Raw genomic sequence first — 6,000 nt, forward strand, 5'->3', positions numbered from 1 at the left:
TTATGGGGAAGATAAGGACCACCTATATTGCTTAACATATTAAAACACTCAAAGAAGGATCTGCTTCAGTTATCTGATTTTTTGCTGTATTATTTTTTTAAATGTGAAAAATCTTACGAAAAATGCTATGAAAGTTGAAGCTGGAGGACTATTTATTTCAAGCTTAGAAAAATAGGGAAAGTGACATTTTTCTGGGCTTTGAAAGCCATTTGAGAATTGAACATAAAACCATGTAGTCAGGAGAAGCACCAGAGATAAATAAAAAGGAAGTTGTAAAGCAACAGAATATAGAGGTAAAGAACATGAACATGGGTATTGAACCGATCAAGCTCAAATCTTGGTCCAGCTACTTAGCTGCTGAGTGACCTTGGGCAAGTAACTTAACCATTTCTATGTCTCAGTTTCCTTAGCTAGTGTGGAAGTTGTTTTCAAAAGTGGCCACAATTTCTCCCATACTCCTTACAAAGGTATGTTGCCATTCTTTCCTTCAAGAGGGGAATCTAGTTCCCCTCCTTTCCATTTGGGCTGGTTACTTGCTTTGAGGAATAGAATCTGGCAGAAGTGGTGCTGTGCTGGTCCAGGCTCAAGCCTTAAGAAGCCTGGCAGCTTCTGCTTTCACCTTCTTGGAAGCCAGCCAGCACGGAAAAAAATTCCAGCTAGACCGCTGAACAGTCAGAGACCACGTGGACAGAAGGGACATGTGAAGGAGAATTGAGGTGCCCAGCGGACAGCCAGCATCAACGCCTCAGATGTCAAACGAGACCGTTTTGGACCTCCTCATCTTAGTTGAGCCACAGCAGGCTGTGCACACAGGACTGAGATGAACAGTCTTGCTGAGCTCTGCCCAAAGTCCTGGCCCATAGAATTGGGAGCAAAGAAATGGCTTTTGGTCAAGCCACTATGGTCGGGGGTGATTTAAATTACCCTCTTCATTGTAAACAGCCCAACTATCTTCTTTGTTCACTACCTCATTACCACAAGAGATGGCAGAGTTTGGTTAGCAATGCAGAAAAATCTCCAAGTATTCCAGGTGTAAAGAACTTACTCATCCACTTGGAAAACTGGGAAGTAAATGTCAGGGAAGCCAACACTGAAGATTCAGCCTGAGGATCTGAAATGGGCTCTAAAGAGTTTGCCTTTAAGTCGATGAAATATGAAGAGCTCGGAAGCTCTTCATTGTGCCATTCTGTTGCAGCAAAGCAAATGGTCTTGAGAGCTCACAGAAGAATCTCTCTGAATTTTGTACCTGTACCTACTTAGGGTGCAACCGACTGGAGTAGAGCAGCATCTCCTTCCCTTATACCTACCCAATCTCCTGTTTCTGCTGCTCATTGGTAAGTTCTAACCCAAACTGCATGGGAAGGAGACTCTGGGAAATGGAGTCCACGGCTTCTTAGAGTCTTTAGCTGGAGTGCTGATAATACCGAGTTGACAACAGACCATTCAGTTCAAAGTGCAATTCATTAGTTGTTAGAGAGTCTTGACCTATTCAGATCTTTGAAATAGACTATGCTTCTTCCCCATTCCCAAAAGTTTAATTCGGTCAGATGATACAGAACAACAGGAGGAAAAAGAACTGAGTATCCAAGAATACCAACAGAATATTCCCCTCCTTTTCCCTTGAAAGTAGTAAGGCAAACAATAGCTGCAGTCCTGGGGTGGAACTGAGAGGGTGGAGCAGAATACTCCAGGTGACTGGAGCCATTAAAAAAAAAAAAAGTACCTGGCAAGAAGACTTCTGTAAAGGAAGGGAAAAATAAATATCTGCTGAGAGCTACTTCCACTCAATAAAACTTTGCACTCGTTCAAAAAAAAAAGAAAAGAAGCATCCAGACACAGATCAAGATATCCCAGTAGAGAAATTAGGACCTGCTCCTTCTAGTGATTGGGGGTTACCGGGGTTTATTCATGATGGAATTGTCTGAGAGATGTACTTAGTCTGCAGACTTTATGGAAGATATTGGTGTTCACTTATTTACTCCACAAACATTTCTTGAACTCCATGAACTTGGAAAGTTGTCAAGGATATACAGTTTCTTCCCTCAAATCTAGCAGTAAATTGATACCAATAAGCCAAAAATATACAATATACTAAAAAAATGTGTATTTAGTTAAAGGAAACATAAGGATGTTATCCAAACACCAAATGAGGAAGCAGTCGAATCTAGGAGTCAGGGGTAGGATTTGGAAAACCTCAAAGACAGATAGCTTTTATATTCATACTTTTGAAAAATGACTAGAAATCCAAAGCAGACAAAGAGGATCAAGGACGTTCCATGCATACGCAAAAACATAGAAATAGAACATTATGTGGTACTCCATGGACCCATAAGTTGTGCAATAGGTCTGAGACCCAGTATGTCAGGAATATAGGAAACAACAGAGACAGGGTAGAAGGAGGAGTTGGACCAGCCTGTGAAGACTTCTGAATGCTATCAGGAGAGTTCGAATTCTGTTCTTTTTCTTTCTTTTTTTTTTCAGAGATGTGGTCTCACTATGTTGCCCAAGCTGCAGTTCAGTGACCATTCACAGGCACAATCATAGCACACTACAGCCTCTAACTGCTAGGGTGAAGCCATCCTCCTGCCTCAGCCTCCTGAGAAGCTGGGACTACAAGTGTGAGTCACTTCACCCAGCTTGGATTTTCTTCTTTAAGTCAGTGTTTTCCAAAATGGATTTGCGTTTGCACCCAGGGTTGCACTACATTCTCCATCAGGATGCTGAAAAAAATTGTGACAACAATATCGCTACAGCAGTCCTTTAAATGAAATACCCCAATAAACTGAAAGTAGAACAACACAGGATTTAACTGAGGTTTTCAAAATAATCAAATTCATCCAATTGCATTGCTGTCATCAAAAATATGATTATTAGTGCAATAAGGTAGTATATACTGCTAATATCAGGTTGATGCAAAAGTAATTGTGGTTTTTGCCATTACGGAAAAACCTTTTGCACCCATCTAATAACAATATGAGTTTTAATATTTTTCTATCTTTGTTTTTTTATTTTTATTTTTATATGTTTTATAACATATATAATTTATGACCATAGTAGTACAGGTATGTGATTTATAAATGCCTAAATAAATGTATGTTGTGGGTACATGCTGCAAAGTATTTTACTAATAGATGTGCATAATCAAAACATCTGAAGGCCACTCTGGCAAGTGATGGACATATAAAACAGTGGCCTCTTAGTGTGGGTTTTTGGACATACCACTCTCATAACTGTTTAGAGAATAACTGAGGGAGAAGAGAATGGATGCAAGGAGACCGCTTAAGAGTAGTCAAGGTGGGAAGTAGGGATGCCAGATTAGGTGATTCTGATTATTTAAAACTCTTGAAATAAAATGCAATAAGCAAAGGGCATCAACTTTCTAGGGGGCACCAACTTTCACGAGAAAAGCGAAGATTCTCCATCTTCATCCTGACAGAGAATGCTGTGCAACCCCTGGCACAAATGCAAATCCACCTAATCTTAGGAGTCTGGGAGATGCAAAGCCAAAAGAACCATCGCATTCTTCCCCAAATAACTCAGGCTCTTGGTGGCAGAGACACAAGGGTTACAGATAATTTTTAAGCTAGGTTTTCAAATATTATGGAGACTTCTTCCAGTAGAAAGGGATGCATAGGACATTCCAACCCACAAGATTATACATGCAGAATCACAGAGCAATGAGTGTGCCTCACATATGGAGGAAATAAAGATGCCCATAGATGGAGCCAAGGATGGGAAGTTAAGCTGGCCCAGATTATGAACGGCTAGGAATGCTGTGCTTTCTCAGGAATTCACACCTTATCATACAGTCAGTTTAGACAACGAATATTCCCTAGAAGTTTACGGGCGTGATCACTCTCATCGATGACTTTAGATCTGGAGACATAGTGGTTGGAAGGAAACATGAAAACAGCCAAGCTCTCCCAGCAACTCTGGGAGTTGGCTTGCTTCTGTAGTTGCACCTTAAGACCACATGGGGGCGGATTCAACCCATCGCATCCCAGAAGCTCTCTGGCTCAGCTCAGAACGTCCACCAGATTTTTCCTAAGCTCTCCAGTAAAGTGCACTCTTGGGTGCTGTTCTATATTGCCTGTCTTCAGGGGAATGCACTTTTTCTGCAGTTAATGATGCTTTATGGGTTTTCGCCAAATAGTCCTTGGGATTCTCCAGGTAAAATTCTAATCTGTTGTTTTGGTGTTTTCGTTTTCAAACTACACAGATGACATTCCATGAGATTTGGCAGTGGAGACACTGAGAGACTATACAAACACCGTTTTGCTTTACAAAATTTAGCACATCGTGTAGCCTAACCTCATACTCTCCATGTTGTAGACAAAAAAAAAAAAGTCTCAAGGAGGAGCATAGTACAGTGGAGAAATAAAAGTAGCTAGAGAGAACAGCACAGTGGTCAGGAGACTGCGTGGGTCTGAATCCTGTCTTCATCACTTAATGGATGAGTAGTTTGGAGCTATCCTCCACTTCACTCCTATGTCTTCATTTTCCCATCTTATCTTCCTCAAATTAAATTAGTTTTTTTTACAAAATGCTTTTAAAATGCTTCAAAAGTTGCCAGGAATTAATAAGAACTATATGCATTAGGCATTATAATTTCAAAGATTATATTTTCACATTTAGAAATTGTATTGGTGCTATTGTAAACATAAAAGTTATTTTGTTACGTGTAAACGCTTCCATTTTTACCTTACGAAATCTAATCTCTTTATCGTCTTTTAAGACATTTGACATACCTTAATGTCTCTTTCAGATTGCTTTATTTTCTGTACTTCTTAGAGTGTGAATTTTTTCCTTTTTTTTTGTATCTCTTGACTCAGTCAACAAATGTTTGCTGAATATTTACTATGTACAGATCATTGGTGATATAGCAGTGAACAAAACAGACGAAAACCTCTCCCCTCATGGAGCTCACATTCTAGTGTGAGGAGCAGAGGGGGAATAAACTATCAGTGCAAGTCATATGCTAAATGAGAATTAATGGTGTAAGAAAAAAATAAAGTAGGAAAGAAAGGGGTTGCAGTTTTACATCGAGTAGTCAGAAAAAAATTCTTATTGAGATAATAATTTCTGAGCAAAGACTAGAAAGAGACTAGGAAAAAGGACATACAGCTATCTTGGGAAGCAGCTTTGCAGGCAGAGGAAAGAACAGGGGCAGAGGCTCTGAGTGAGGAGCGTACCTGGCACATTTGAGGAGGGCAGTGTGCCAGCAGTAGACTAAAAGAGGGTGAGAATCCTAGATCAAGTCAGAGAGATCACAAAAGCCAGGCCATATAGGGCCTTTCAGAACATCATGAGGACAGTGGTTTTTACTTTGAGTAAGATGGGACGGCATTAGACAGGTACTTTAGCAATGGAATGACATGATCTGATTTTGTTTTTAAACTAAGGCATGATTGTGCATGAATGTTCACAGGGCAGCCATAAAAGCAGGAAGACTATTAAAGCAGGCTTTTGCAGTAATGGAGATGAGAGATAAGGATGATTTGTGAAAAGATGCTAGCAGTGGAGGCAGTGAAACATGATTGGCTTCTGGATAGATTCACAAGGTAGACTGAAGTAGATTTGCCAATTAACACTTGAAGTATAAGAATGAGAAAAAATAGGATGATTCCAAAATTCTTAGCCTGAGAAGCCAGAAGGACGGAGTTTTCATTTCTAAGATGTAGAAGACTGAGAGAGGAGCAAGTTTGATAGGAACCTATTCAAGTTGCCAACAGGACTTTTCTCATAATTGGCTAGAGCAGCTGATTCTCAAGTTTATAATGAAAATCGAAATTTAAAGAATAGCCAGGAAATTCTGAAGAAAAGGAAATTGGGAAGTATGGGGACTAAGTCTAAAATGTATGGACGATAATAATTAAGCTTCTATAATTTAAAAAAGGCTCATGTTAGCATATAAGTAGATAGAAAGCTCAATAGAGCCAGTGGTGGCCCCAAATAGTTTTAACTGGATAGATAAGTAGGTAGATAGATAGATAGATAATA

The sequence above is a fragment of the Macaca fascicularis genome, chromosome 1 (genome assembly GCF_037993035.2).
Source record: "Macaca fascicularis isolate 582-1 chromosome 1, T2T-MFA8v1.1".
Classification (NCBI taxonomy): domain Eukaryota; kingdom Metazoa; phylum Chordata; class Mammalia; order Primates; family Cercopithecidae; genus Macaca; species Macaca fascicularis.